Source organism: Pipistrellus kuhlii, unplaced genomic scaffold, assembly GCF_014108245.1.
Source record: "Pipistrellus kuhlii isolate mPipKuh1 unplaced genomic scaffold, mPipKuh1.p scaffold_m20_p_16, whole genome shotgun sequence".
NCBI lineage: Eukaryota > Metazoa > Chordata > Mammalia > Chiroptera > Vespertilionidae > Pipistrellus > Pipistrellus kuhlii.
Genome location: NW_023425471.1, coordinates 24474279 through 24488215, shown reverse-complemented (window position 1 = coordinate 24488215; position 13937 = coordinate 24474279). Strand labels below are relative to the sequence as shown.

Here is a 13937-nt window from a genome sequence, read left to right as displayed (position 1 = left end):
GGCCTGCGGACTGAAAGGTCCCGGGTTTGATTCCGGTCTAGGGCATGTACCTTGGTTGCGGGCACATCCCCAGTAGGGGGTGTGCAAGAGGCAGCTGATCGATGATTCTCTCTCATCGATGTTTCTAACTATCTCTTCCTCTCTGTAAAAATCAATAAAATATATTAAAGTCCATATTTCCCATTCAGTATATTGTTTCACATTTTTTAAATAGTACATATGAAGTTAAATCACCTAGTCCTAAAATATCCACTTTTCCTTTAAAGTCTGCTACAAACAAAAACCCCTTGCAAAAATGACTGATGGGAATTTCTTAGTGTGAGTAAACTGGCTTTTCACCTGAGCTAACATCAGCATGCATTTTTAAAAATTATTTTAAATATTTAATTACAAAAGTGAGCACTAACTTTTTTTTTTCTCTTTTACACACAGGTCTAATGGCCAAAATGTGCAGAGGAAGTGAGTTCCTGCTCTGCCCTCCACAGCACCTATCCTGTGGTTAAAACTGCTGCCGGCCCTCCCTCTTTTCCAACATACATAGAAGTTCACAGTGGCTGTTTTTACACTACAGCTGTAATGCATTCTGTATTTCATATAGTATGCATGTCAAAACAAAACACTCGTTAATGGTCAGGGGTACAACCTTCCCCAATGGCATCAGTTCCTAATCCACAATCAGACACTAAAAAGATCTTCTGGTTAGGAGTAATTTAGTGAGAGGTGGGATGGCTGGAGTTGGAGTGACCATCTGCATGGATGCACTCTGGTGTCAGAGTGAGGAGAGAAATCAGTCAGGAAAGCTTGGGGGGCACAGTTGCAAGTTGGGAACCTCTCCAAGAGACAATGAAGGGGAAATTTTCCCAACTAGGATTTTTTGGTGCCAAAAAGAAAAAAAAAAATCAGCAGTTCAAATACTATTGAATTTTCAAACTTCTTCCACCAAGACAGGTTGAATATAGCAGTAACGGTATAGATCTTTCCAGGAAGTGGATGAAGGTAAAGCCCCTGGCATTCCTCCTTACAGCCTTGTGTTAGGCCCTAAGAGTATCTGTCGCTGCTGCAGTTGCTGCTGTTGCTCCATTAGCAACTTCTCAATCTCAAAGACAACAGAAGAACCAGGATCATAAAGGAAGTTGTCCCAATCCACAAGCTGCCCTGGAAAACTTGTACATTTTTTTGAATCACAAAGAGAGAGAGATCAAAAGTGGCTCCAGCCTTGGACCCGATCCTCTACAGAAACTTCTCCGTCAGACCCCAGAGTCTCTCAGAGAGGGTCTCATCTGGCTTGTTGTAGTCATCCTCTTCCAGCTCCTCCTCAGTCTTCTCCGAATAGCCTTTCTGAAGCAATTTGTCCGGGGGCAGGGGAGCACCTGGACCGAGGGCAGCAGCGATGGCGGCCATGGCTGTAGGGGTGGGTTTGGGGAGGGAGAAAGGTCAACATGCATTTTATTTATTTTATTTTTTATTTTATATATTTTCAATGTGTGTCCTTTGAAATTCAGACTAATTTGCTAGTGGTTTTACTTCTCTCAAAATATTTCTTTCCAGTATGATGCAGTAGAAAAAAGAATGAATTGTGTGAGCATCACCAAAATTTTGCACTAATTCCAAATCCTTCATTAATGGTGTGATCTTAAGCAAATCATATATATTATTTAGGTCTTAAAAATAAATTACATTATCTCATTCATTTGTGGAAGATAATGAACAACATAAACTGATGAACAAAAACAGATCCAGAGACAGAGAAGCATGATCAGAGTGTCAAATCTCAGAGGGAAGTCAGGGGAGGGAGGGGGAGCAATGAGGAGATAAAGTGCATATGTAATACTCTAATCAATAAAGAATAAAATGATAATAAAAAAATAAAAAACAAGCCTTAGCGGGTTTGGCTCAGTGGATAGAGCATTGGCCTGCGGATTGAAAGTTTTTGTGTTTGATTTAACTATGAGGAGGCTTTTGGAAATTTTATAATGTAGTCTTGGTAGCTTTTAAATTTTATTTATTTTTTGCACTAAAATATGACTGCTTTAGGTTCATTACATGTTATGCAATTTAAATAAAAAGGGGGTTAGTAGAAGAATATCATGTAAAGAAAAATATTCTGTAAGTAAATTACATCTAGAAAATTTAGAAAATTAACTTTCATTTGTAACAGCAACACACCCATAAAAAAACACATGGTGTCAAAACAAGTCAAAGGAAAATCGTTTGGGCAAAAAAAAAGGATCCCAAGTCAAATTTATAGAAAATATTCCTTCATTAACTTTTGGTCAAGAATATGTTTGTATATTTTCATAAGTCAACTCCAATGCCATACAGATTCCTGCAACAGAGAGGAATTAACAGGACTGCTCCAGCTACTAAGACAGAAGAGAAACAGTCTAGAGAGGGAAGATGCTAACGGTGCCTTGCCATGCTAGCAGTCAGCAGCTGTGCATCACTGCAGGTTGCCCAGGACCAAATCAGAGAGAGTCAGACCTGCGTTACCACCATTTGTCCACCATCCAGAACTGAAATATCATTGCTGACATGGACACATAAGGAGCTGTTTGATAATGAAATTGGGACTCAGTGAAATCAGTAGGCTGTTAAAATTCCTACTATGACTGTATTTAATCTTTTCATTTAGTCCTCTAAAAGTTTTTATATATATGTAGGTGCTTCTATATTGGATGCATATATGTTTCCAATGGTTATATCCTCTTGTTGGATCAATCCCTTTAGTATTCTATAGTGGCCTTTGTTGTCTCTTGTTATGGCCTTCATTTTAAAGTCTATTTTCAGATATGAATATTGCTACTCCAGCTTTCCTCGCCCCCCCATTTGCATGGAAAAAAATTCCCCATCTATTCACTATCATCCTGTGTGTATTTTGTTTTGAGATGGGTCTCTTGTAGTCAGCGTATAGTTGGATCATGTTTTTGTATCCATTCAGCTACCCTATGCCTTTTGATTGGAGCATTTAATCAATTATATTTAGTTTTATTATTTACTAGAGGCCCAGTGCATGAAATTTGTGCATGGATGGGGGTTTCCCTCAGCCCAGCCTGCACCCTCTCCAATCTGGGACCCCTCGAGGGATGTCTGACTGCCTGGTGGGATCAGGCCTAGACGGGCAGTTGGACATCCCTCTCACAATCTAGGACTGCTGGCTCCCAACTGCTCGCCTGCCTGCCTTCCTGATTGCCCCTAACTGCTTCTGCCTGCCAGCCTAATCACCCCCTAACCACTCCCCTGCCAGACTGATTGATGCCTAACTGCTCCCCAGTTTTGATGGAGATTATAAAATCTGTTTGCCCCCAACTTCCCTCCTCTGCAGGCCTGGTCACCCCTCATTGCCCTCCCCTGCAGGGTTGATCACCCACAACTGCCCTACCTTGCAGTTCTGGTGCTCCCTACTACCCTCCCCTGCTGGCCATCTTGTGGTGGCTATCTTGTGTCCACATAGGGGCAGGATCTTTGACCACATGGGGGCAGCCATATTGTGTGTTGGAGTGATTGCCAATCTGCATATTACTCTTTTATTAGACAGGATAGAGGCCTGGTGCATGGGTGGTAGCCAGCTGGTTTGCCCTGAAGGGTGTCCTGGATCAGGGTGGGAGTTCCCTTGGGGCATGGGGTGGCCTGGGCAAGGGGCCTATGGTGGTTTGCAGGCCAGCCACGCCCCTTAGCAACCCAAGCGGAGGCCCTGGTATTTGGGGTTTATTTTTCTTGTGCAATTGAAACTGTGTAGCCTGGAGTGAGCCAAGCCTTCTGCTTGCTCTGTGGCTGCCGCCATTTCTGTTTGGATTTATTTACCTTCTATTATTGAAACTTTTAGCCTTCAGTGGAGGCTTAAGCCAGCAAGGGCAGGTGGAAAGCTTGGCTTCTCCTGTTGCTTGGGAAACCCAAGCCTCCCTCCTGCTCTCTGTAGCCATTTTGGTTGAGTTTATTTGCATACTTGCTTTGATTGGCTGGAGGGTGTGGCTGGTGGTCTTAGCTTATGAGTATAGTGGAGTGATGGTTAATTTGCATATTACTCTTTTATTAGGTAGGATAGGTACTTGTTGATTGCCATTTTAATTCTGTATGCCTAGGTTTCTCTCTGTGTTTCTTCTCATTTCAACATCCCCTTAGCATTTCTTATAATGCCAGTTTGGTGGTGGTGTACTCCTTTAGACATGTTGGTCTGGGAAGCACTTTATTTGACTGTCTATTTTGAATGATAGCCTTGCTGGACATAATAATCTTTTTTTTTTTTGTCTTGCTTCATATATATATATATATATATATATATATATATATATATATATTATTTATTTTTTTACAGAGAGGAAGGGAAAGAGATAGAGAATTAGAAACATCGATGAGAGAGAGTCACCGATCAGCTGCCTCTTGCATGTCCCCTACTGGGGATGTGCCCACAACCAAGGTACATGTGCTTGACCGGAATCGAACCCATGACCTTTCAGTCCGCAGGCTGATGCTCTATCCACTAAGCCAGGGACATAGTAATCTTGGTCTCAGATTCTTGCTTTCTATTACCTTGAGCACTTCATGCCATTCCCTTCTGGCCTATAGAGTTTCTGATGAGAAATCTGGTGTCAACCTTATGGGAACTCTTGTGTAGGTAACAGTTTTCTTTTTTCTTGCTGCCTTTAAGATTCCCACTATGTCTTTATTTTTTGGCCTTTTAATTATGATATGTCTGGATATGTGTCTGTTTGGGTTCTTCTTGTTTGGGGTTCTGTGTGCCTTTTGAACTTGTGCAACTTTCTCCTTTATCGGGTTAGGGAAGTTTTCTACCATTATTTCTTCAAACACCTTCTCTATTCCTTTCTCCCTTTCTGTCTCCTCTGGCACACCTGATATTCTAATATTGTTACATTTCACATTGACCCACAGCTCCCTTAAACTGTCCTCCTGTTTTTCAATTGTGTTTTTTTTTTTCTTTTGGTTCTATGATTGAGTAATATTTTCAACTCTGTCTTCTAATTCAGTGATTCTACCTTCAGATTCCCCTAATCTGATTTGTATTGTGTATTCCTTCCAATGTGTTCTTTATTTGTGTTATATAATTCTTCATCTCACACTGTCCTTTTTTCATAGTTACTATATCTTTTTTTAATGCTGTTGAACATCTTTAACATCATTACTCTGAACTCTGTTACAGATAAAATTCTTATCTCTGCTTCATTTACCTCTTCTTCTAGAGAATTCTCTAGTTCTTTCATTTGGGGGTTGTTTCTTCATCTCCTCATTTGGGCTTTCTCTTTAGGTTTGTCACTATGTATTAGGTAGATCCTCTAAAACTTTGAATCTCTAGTGCAGGACAGTGTTAAAGGCTATTTATGACAAATTAGATCATGCAGAGACTCAAAGCCTACAGAGACCTGCCTCTGCTTACAGACTGATAAGATTCAGACTTGAATTGCTCCCCAGGCAATTGTCTTCTGGTATGGTGAGAGTTATTTTCAACCGAGTGGTGCAGTTGCTTCTGCCTGAAGCTAATTGTTATTTTTAATCTCTTAAGTTTCCTCAGGGCAAGGTGTTTTCCAATAGAGTGTGCCAACTGTCTTCCCCCTGGGCAAGGCAAATGTCTATGTAGGAAAGATGTCCTCCTATGTGAGGGAATGACTCAGCCCAGGAGACTTGGGGTGTCTGCCTTCTGAGCTCTATCCCCTGAGTCCCATTCCTAGCTTCTGCTCTCACAGTTCCAGTCCATTTCAACCTACTTCTGCCAGAGCACAAGGTGATGGCTCCATAGGGAATTTTGTGCATTGTCGCTTTAATGGGGTGCCTGAATTTTCAGCTGTTACTACCTGGCAGACAGCACCCTTCTGCTTTACACAGCCAGATTCTATGTGAGTACCCTCCTAAATTTTGGTGCTCTCTGCTGGGAAGCCCAGCTGGGGGATTAGATCCCAGATTTCTCAGTGGCACCCCCAGCAGCTGAGATATCTCTCCTGGACTTCAGTTGCTGTCTGTGGGCACCCAGCAAGCCTTTTCTCACCTCTGCCCCTCCTACCCTACTATGCAGTCCCCACTTTTGGTCCTCAGGTATCAGGGGTCTCTCCTGGGAGTTTTCCATTGATTATTCAGGAAGTTTTCCTGTATTTTAGTTGTAATACCTGTTTGTTCCTGGGAACATGTTCTTGCAGCAACCACTTACTCTGCTGCTATTTTTAATACTTTCTTGTCAGTTTCTTTTGCTGTGCAGAAGAATTTTAGTTTATATAGTCCCATTTATTTATTTTTGTATTTATTTACCTTGATTTTGGGGACAAGTTCATAAAATGTACTCTATGATCGAGGTCCATTCGTTTGGTACCTATATTTTCTTCTATGTAACTTATTATTTCAGGTCTTTTATTTAGGTTGTTGATCCATTTTGAATTAAATTTTGTATATGGGGACAAATTGTAATACAGTTTCAATTGTTTACATGTGGCTTTCCAGTTTTCCCAACACCATTCATTGAAGAGACTATTTTTACTCCATTGTGTGTATCTGGCTCCTTTGTCAAAAATTATCTGTCCGTATACATGTAGTTTTATAGCTAGGCTCTCTATTCTGTTGCATTGAAGTGTGTGTCTGTTACTCTGCCAATACCATGTTGTTTTGATTATTGTAGCTCTGTGGTATAATTTGAACTCAGATAGCTGATACCTCCAATTTCATTAATTTTTTTTCCTCAGGATTTCTTTGGCAGTGTGTGGTCTTTTGTGGTTCCATACAAATCGGATGATTTCTTATTCTATTTCTTTAAAAAATAGCATTGAAGTTTTGATGGGGATTGCATTAAATCTATATATTGCTTTGATTAATATGGCCATTTCACCTATCTTGATTCTTCCAATCCATGATCAGGGATATTGTTTTCATTCTGTTATGTCTTTTTTAATCTCTTTTCATAATCCCTTGAAGTTTTCAGTATATAGGTCGTTCACATTCTTTGGTAAGTTTATTCCTAGGTATTTTGTTCTTTTGGTTGAAATTGCAAAAAGAATTGTGTGAAGTTTGTTTTTTTTTTTCCATTTCTTTTTCTGAAGTTCTGTTGTTAGTATACTGGAAGGGAATGGATTTTGCACATTGATCTTGTATCCTGCAACTTTACTATATCTGTTTATTGTTACTAATAGTTTTTTTTTGTGTGTGGAGTCTTTAGGGTTTTTCTATATACAGAATATGTTGTTTGCAAAAAGTGATAATATTATTTCTCCCTTCCCTATTTGGATGCCTTTTATTTATTTTTCTTGCCTTACTGCTATTGCTAGAACTTCCAGCACTATTTTGAGTATGTGTGGTGAGAGTGGACATCCTTGTCTTGTTCCTGATCATAGAAGAAAAGCTTTCAGTTTTTCACCATTGAGTATGACTTTAGCTGAGCATTTATCATAGGTAGCATTTGTTATGTTGAGGTACTTTCCTTACATTCCTATTTTATTGAGTATTTTAATCATAAATGAATGTTGTATCTTATCAAATGCTTTTCTTCATGTAGAGGTAAGATCATATAATTTTTATCATTTCTTTTGTTAATGTAATTTGTGCTGTATTACATTGATTGATTTGCATACTTTGAACCATCCTTGTGCCCCTGGAATGAACCCCACTTGATCGTGATGTATTATTTTTTTGGATGTACTATTGTAATTGAGTTGCTAGTATTTTGTTTAGAATATTTGCATATGTATTCATCAGAGATATTGGTCTCTAGTTTTCTTTTTTTGTGTTATTCTTGCTAGGTTTTAATATCAGGGTTATATTGGCCTCATGAAATGTAGAAAGTATTGCCTCTTATTCATTTTTGTTTGGGAAGAGTTTGAGAAGGATAGGGTTTAAATCTTTGATCATTTGGCAGAATTCACTGGTGAGCCATCTGGTCCTGGGCTTTTATTATTTGGGAGATTTTTGATGGCTGTTTCAATTTCTTCACTGTGTATCATTATGTTTAGACCTTCCAATTATTCATGCTTTAGTCTCACAAAGTTATATTTCTAGGAACTTATCCATTTCTTCTAGGTTATTGAATTTTGTGGTATATACTCCCTCATAACATTCTAGTGTGATTCTTTGTATGCCTGTGATTTCTCTGATGACTTTTCCTCTCTCATTTCTGATTTTATTTATGTGGGAATTTTTTATACAGAATTAAAGTTTTATTTTGAGGAGAAAATAAGACTAATATGTAATTAAAGAGCAGTATATCAAAAGAACCTAGAAACTTTTAATTTAGTTTATTCAGATGAATAGTTTTTAGACCTATAATTGTCATACTGTATTAGGAATAACTGACAATATCCATTGTAATTAATGCAAAATGATTTTTCAAAAGCTATCAAATTGGTTAATAACCACTAATACATCCATTAAAATATCCATAAATTAAAAATGTTCAGAATATCTCATATAATAAAAGCCTAATATGCAAATTGTCCCCTCAGGCAGTCGTTTTACCAAGAGTTTGACTGGACACCGGAAATTCAAATTGCTATAATGTGTGGTGACCACCAGGGGTGGTGCAGAACATGTCAGGTGTTGGCGGCTCTGACAGTGGGCAGCATTGGAGTCACTGCCAGCCCTGATGGGCTCTGATGAGAGTAGGACCACAGTGGGATGGTGGAGCAGGTGAATGGGTGGTGACAGGCCAAGGCGGGTGTGCAGGTTCCTATCACCCTACCGATTACCCTGCAGACAGCAATCATCCTACAGGTGGGATAGTGGAGCAGGTGAGGGGGCAGTGGAAGACCAAAGTGGGGTACCAGGCAGGGCTGTGGGGCTATGAGGCTGGGGGTGCCAGCTGGGGCTGCCAAGGCTCTGGGAGCGAGCTGGGGCCAACTCTCTACAGGCCACCCTGAGGGAACTTGTATACTGGACTCTAGTAAAAAGTATTTGTGAGTGTAAATTATGAAAAACATCCTATCTAACAAAAGAGTAATATGCATCCAAAACCAGTTTAGCTCAATGGATAGAGCGTAGGCCTGCGGACCGAAAGGTCCTGGATTCGATTCCGGTCAAGGGCATGTACATTGGTTGTGGGCACATCCCTGGTAGGGGGTGTGCAAGAGGCAGCTGGTCGATGTTTCTCTCTCATCGATGTTTCTACCTCTCTCTTCCTCTCCCTTCCTCTCTGTAAAAAATCAAGAAAATATAATTTTTTTAAAAAAGAGTAATACGCAAATTAACCATCACTCTGCTATACCCACAAGCCACGACCAACAATCAGGAGCAAATATGCAAATAAACCCAACCAAGATGCCTATAAGAAGGAGGACAGCAAGAAGGAGAGCAAGAAGGAGGCTTGGGTTTCCCCAGCAATGGAGGAAGCCAAGTTTTCCACCTGCCATTGCCTGCCTAGGTCTCCACTCAAGGCTACAAATTTTCAATGGTAAAAGATACATAAATCCAAACAGAAATGGCGGCAGCCACAGAGCTGGAAAGAGCAGGAGGCTAAGGTTGCCCTCACAGATGGAAGAAGCCAAGCTTTCCACACACCCTGGCCAGCCCAGGCCTTTGCTTCATGCTACGAAGTTTCAATTATAGAAGATGCATAAATCCCAACAGAAATGGTTGCAGCCATGGATCAAGCAGAAGGCTTGGCTCTGCTCCATGCTACAAAGTTTCAGTTGTAGAAGAAAAATAAACCCAAAAAACGAGGGCCTCTACTTGGATCACTGGGAAGCGTGTGAGGCCTGCAAACCACCACAGGGCCCTCGCCCAGGCCACCCCATGCCCAAAGAGAACCCCCACCCTGATCTGGGGCATCCTTCAGGGAAAATCAGCTGGCCCCCACCTGTGCACCAGGCCTCTATCCTATCTAAAAAAGTAATATGCAGATTCACCATCACTCCAACACAGAAGATGGCCACCCCCATATGGACATAAGATCCTGCCCCCATGTGGACAAAAGATGGCCACCACAAGATGGCCAGCAGGAGTGGGCATTTGGGAAGGACCCAGGCCTGCAGGGGAGAGCAGTTGAGGGGATCCAGGTCTGCAGAGGAGGGCAGTTAGGGGCAAAAAGGCTGGCAGTGGAGCAGTTAGGTGTCAATCAGCCTGGCAGGGGAGTGGTTATGGGGTGATCAGGCTGGCAGACAGAAGCAGTCAGGGGCAATCAGGAAGGCAGGCAGGCGAACAGTTGGGAGCCAAAAGTCCTGGATTGTGAGAGGGATGTCCCAGATTGGAAAGAGTGCAGGCTGGGCTGAAGGACACCCCCCCCCTCACCCCTCCCACCCCATGCACGAATTTCATGCACTGGGCCTCTAGTATAATATATTTAACTGGTGCACATTTTAATAAAAATGTTGAAATGTTCTTATGAAAAATAAAGCTTTAAGATAATGATTATGTTAAATTCATACTGTAAATATTTCAAAATCAGAAAACTTTGAACTTAATTTTATTAAATACTATTTTACCTCTCAGTAACTAAGGGTACCACTTGAGCTTAAAATTCAAGGATAGTTTATTCCTTAAAATGTGTGCAGTTTGCTATTAGAAGCTTCAATTGCCATTGGTTGATTTACTTATCCACTAACTTGAAACTGAGTTAGGTGCTGATATGTCTCTAAAATTTCAATGGATAAATTCTCTGATTCCAATATAGAAATGTAATCCAGGAGGAATAGATCCAATTTTTCCAAACATGATTTTTGGAGTTTGTATCCTGTTTTGTCAAAAAGTAAGATTTTCTTTAAAAAGCCAATGATATTTGCTCTTTTTACTCATTTCAAATCTGCTCTATTCAAGTTTACATAGTTTATGCAGTGCTAGTGTAATATTCAGCAGCCTTGTAGGTCCATATATTTCAGCAATATAAGGAAATTTTCAGAGTATTTATAAATTACTAAACAGTCCTCCTACTTGGGTTTTATTTGGAGTCAAGTAATATATTTTTTTTATGTTCATAGGTTTTTATTAATTTTATTTACTTTGTTTTAAAACATTTTTATTAAAACATAGTTGGCATACAATATTAGTTTGAGGTATACAACATAGTGATTCACCATTTATATACCTTACTATATGCATACCACACTAAGTCTAGTAACCATCTGTCACCATGAAAAGTTATTACAATATATTTTTTAGTGTTTTCCTTATGACTCTATTACCACCATTCTCTGTCCCCCCACCCCCCGCACTCTTGCCCTTATCCCTCTGTTGTCTGTGTCCATTGGTTAGGCTTATTTGCATGCATACAAGTCCTTTGGTTGATCTGTCCGCCTTCCCCCATCTTCCCCTACCTTCCCTATGAGGTTTCACATTCTGATCAATGTTTCTCTGTCTGTGGATTTGTTTTGTTCATTAGTTTATGTTGTTCATTATATTCCATAAATGAGTGAGATCATGTGATATTTATCTTTCCCTGGCTGGCTTATTTTCACTTAGCATATATATTTTTAAAAAGTAATCAGTTAGAAACTTCCAAGAAATTTAGTGAGAACCTCAAGGATATGAAAAAGGACCAATCAGAAATTATGCATATGTCTGAGATTTCTCTGCCTGTGGATTCCTCTAGTATTTTTATGGTTTCCCATCTTACGTTTAAGTTCTTTATCCATTTTGAGTATATTTTTGTGTATGGTGTAAATTGGTGGTCTAGTTTCATTTTTTTTGCATGTTTCTGTCAAATTTTTCCAACACCATTTATTAAAGACACTATATTTTTTCCTTCCTTCCTTCCTTCCTTCCTTCCTTCCTTCCTTCCTTCCTTCCTTCCTTCCTTCCTTCTTTCTTTCTTTCTTTTTAAAAAATTTAATAAATTTAATAAATCTTTATTGTTCAGATTATTACAATTGTTCCCTTTTTTCCTTCATAGCTCCCCTTCACCTGGTTCTCAACCCACCCTCTGTCCTTAACTCCTCCCACTATACTCATCCGTAGATGTACAATTATTGTCCAGTCTCTTCCAGCATACCCAACACCATTTCCCCCCTGAGAATTGTGAGTGCACTCCTTTCTATGCACCTGATTCTATTATATTCACCAGTTTATTCTGTTCATCAGATTTTTTTATTCACTTGATTTTTAGATTCACTTGTTGATAGATATGTATTTGTTGTTTATAATTTTTATATTTACCTTTTACTTCTTCTTCCTCTTCTTAAAGAGGAATACCTTTCAGCATTTCATATAATATTGGTTTGGTGTTGATGAACTCCTTTAGCTTTTTCTTATCTGTGAAGCTCTTTATCTGCCCTTCAATTCTGAATGATAGCTTTGCTGGGTAGAGTAATCTTGGCTGTAGGTTCTTGCTGTTCATCACGTTGAATATTTCTTGCCACTCCCTTCTGGCCTGCATAGTTTCTGTTGAGAAATCAGCTGATAATTGTATGGGTGCTCCCTTGTAGGTAATTAACTGTTTTTCTCTTGCTGCTTTTAATATTCTCTTTGTCTTTTGCTCTTGGCATTTTAATTATGATGTGTCTTGGTGAGGTCCTCTTTGGATTCCTTTTGTTTGGGGTTCTGGGTGCTTCCTGGACTTGTAAGTCTATTTCTTTCACTAGGGGAGGGAACTTTTCAGTCACTGTTTCTTCAAATAGTTTTTCAGAATCTTGCTCGGTCTCTTCTTTTGGCACCCCCATTATTCTGACGTTGGTATGCTTGAAGTTGTCCAAGAGGCTCCTTAGACTATCTTCACATTTTTGGATTCTTTTTTTCTTTTTTCTTTTCAGGTTGAGAGTTTTTTGCTTCTTTGTATTTCAAATCTTTGACTTGATTCTTGTGGTCCTCTAGTCTGCTGTTAGGTCTCTATAATATTTTTTATTTCAGTAAGTGTATTTTAATTTCTAGTTGGTCCTTTTTCATATCCTTGAGAGTCTTGCTAAATTTATCGACCTTTTCTAGGAAATTCTTGAAAAACATTATAACCATGGTTTTGAACACTATAACCAGTCTTTTGTTTTCCTCCATTCTTTTCATTTGTGATCTGTTTCTTTGTCTCCACATTTTGGCGGTTTCCCTGAGTTAGTAGGGTAGCTTTGTGTGCTAAGTGTCCTATATGGTCCAGTGGCTCAGCCTCCCCAAGTTACACACTTGGTGCACCCCTTTGTGGACTGTGTGCACAGCCTTGTTGTAGTTAAGTCTTGATTGTTGTTGGTATCACTGGGAGGAACTGACATCCAGGCCAATTGGATGTGTGAATCCACTGTGTCTATAATGGGAGAACTTCTGTGCTGAAGACACCCTTATGAGAGAAAACTTGCAAAATTGCAAAAGCCTCTGTGCTCACATTAGATGGGGCAGAGTCTCAGGGCGGAGCAGACAGCCTAGGCTTCCCATCAGCCCTACCCTAATAGGCACCTGGGTCTCAGTGTCCCTTGGTATTCAATGCAAGCACCTCTGAGAGAAAGCTGCCGTAGAGTTTCACGTGCTGCCAGACAGTCCAGTTGCTCCCCAAATGAGCCTGAGTTCCCAGAGTCTTATCCAGAACTGGAGTTCAGTGCAGTCAGGATCTTGTCTCCCTCCCACTTGAGAAAGTTAGTCTTGCACTCAGAAGTCAGTCCTCTGTTGCAGCTGATGTTCCTTGGATGGGGTCTGGCAACTCACCCAGCTGCTACTCACTAGACAGGTGAAGACTGTGTGTGGCTGCTGCTCCTCAGACTGGGCCGAGTTGGTCAGGCTGCTCCTGCTCCTCGAATGTGAGCAGGCTGCTCACGGCGCTACTGTTTCTTATACGGGGGTGGACATCTCACACAGTTGTTGCTCCTCAGATAGGGGCAGGCTGCTTGTGCGGGTACTCCTCCTCTGAAAGGGGCTAGCTACTCACACAACTTCTGCTTCTCATATGGGGATTGGCTGTTCACACAGCTGCTGCTCCTTGTATGGGGGAAGGCTGCTCACAGAGCTTCTACTCCTTGGACAGGGGCAAGCTGTTGCTTCTCAGAAGGGTGCTGGATGCTTGTGCAGCTGCTGCTCCTTGGATAGGGGCAGGTTGCTCGCTCATCTGC

At 40.5% G+C, this 13937-nt stretch overlaps 1 pseudogene; it reads right to left on the bottom strand.

Annotated features, from left to right (window-relative positions):
- Positions 1 to 368: 368 nt before the first annotated feature.
- Positions 369 to 1428, bottom strand: LOC118719962 (annotated as a pseudogene).
- Positions 1429 to 13937: the final 12509 nt, after the last annotated feature.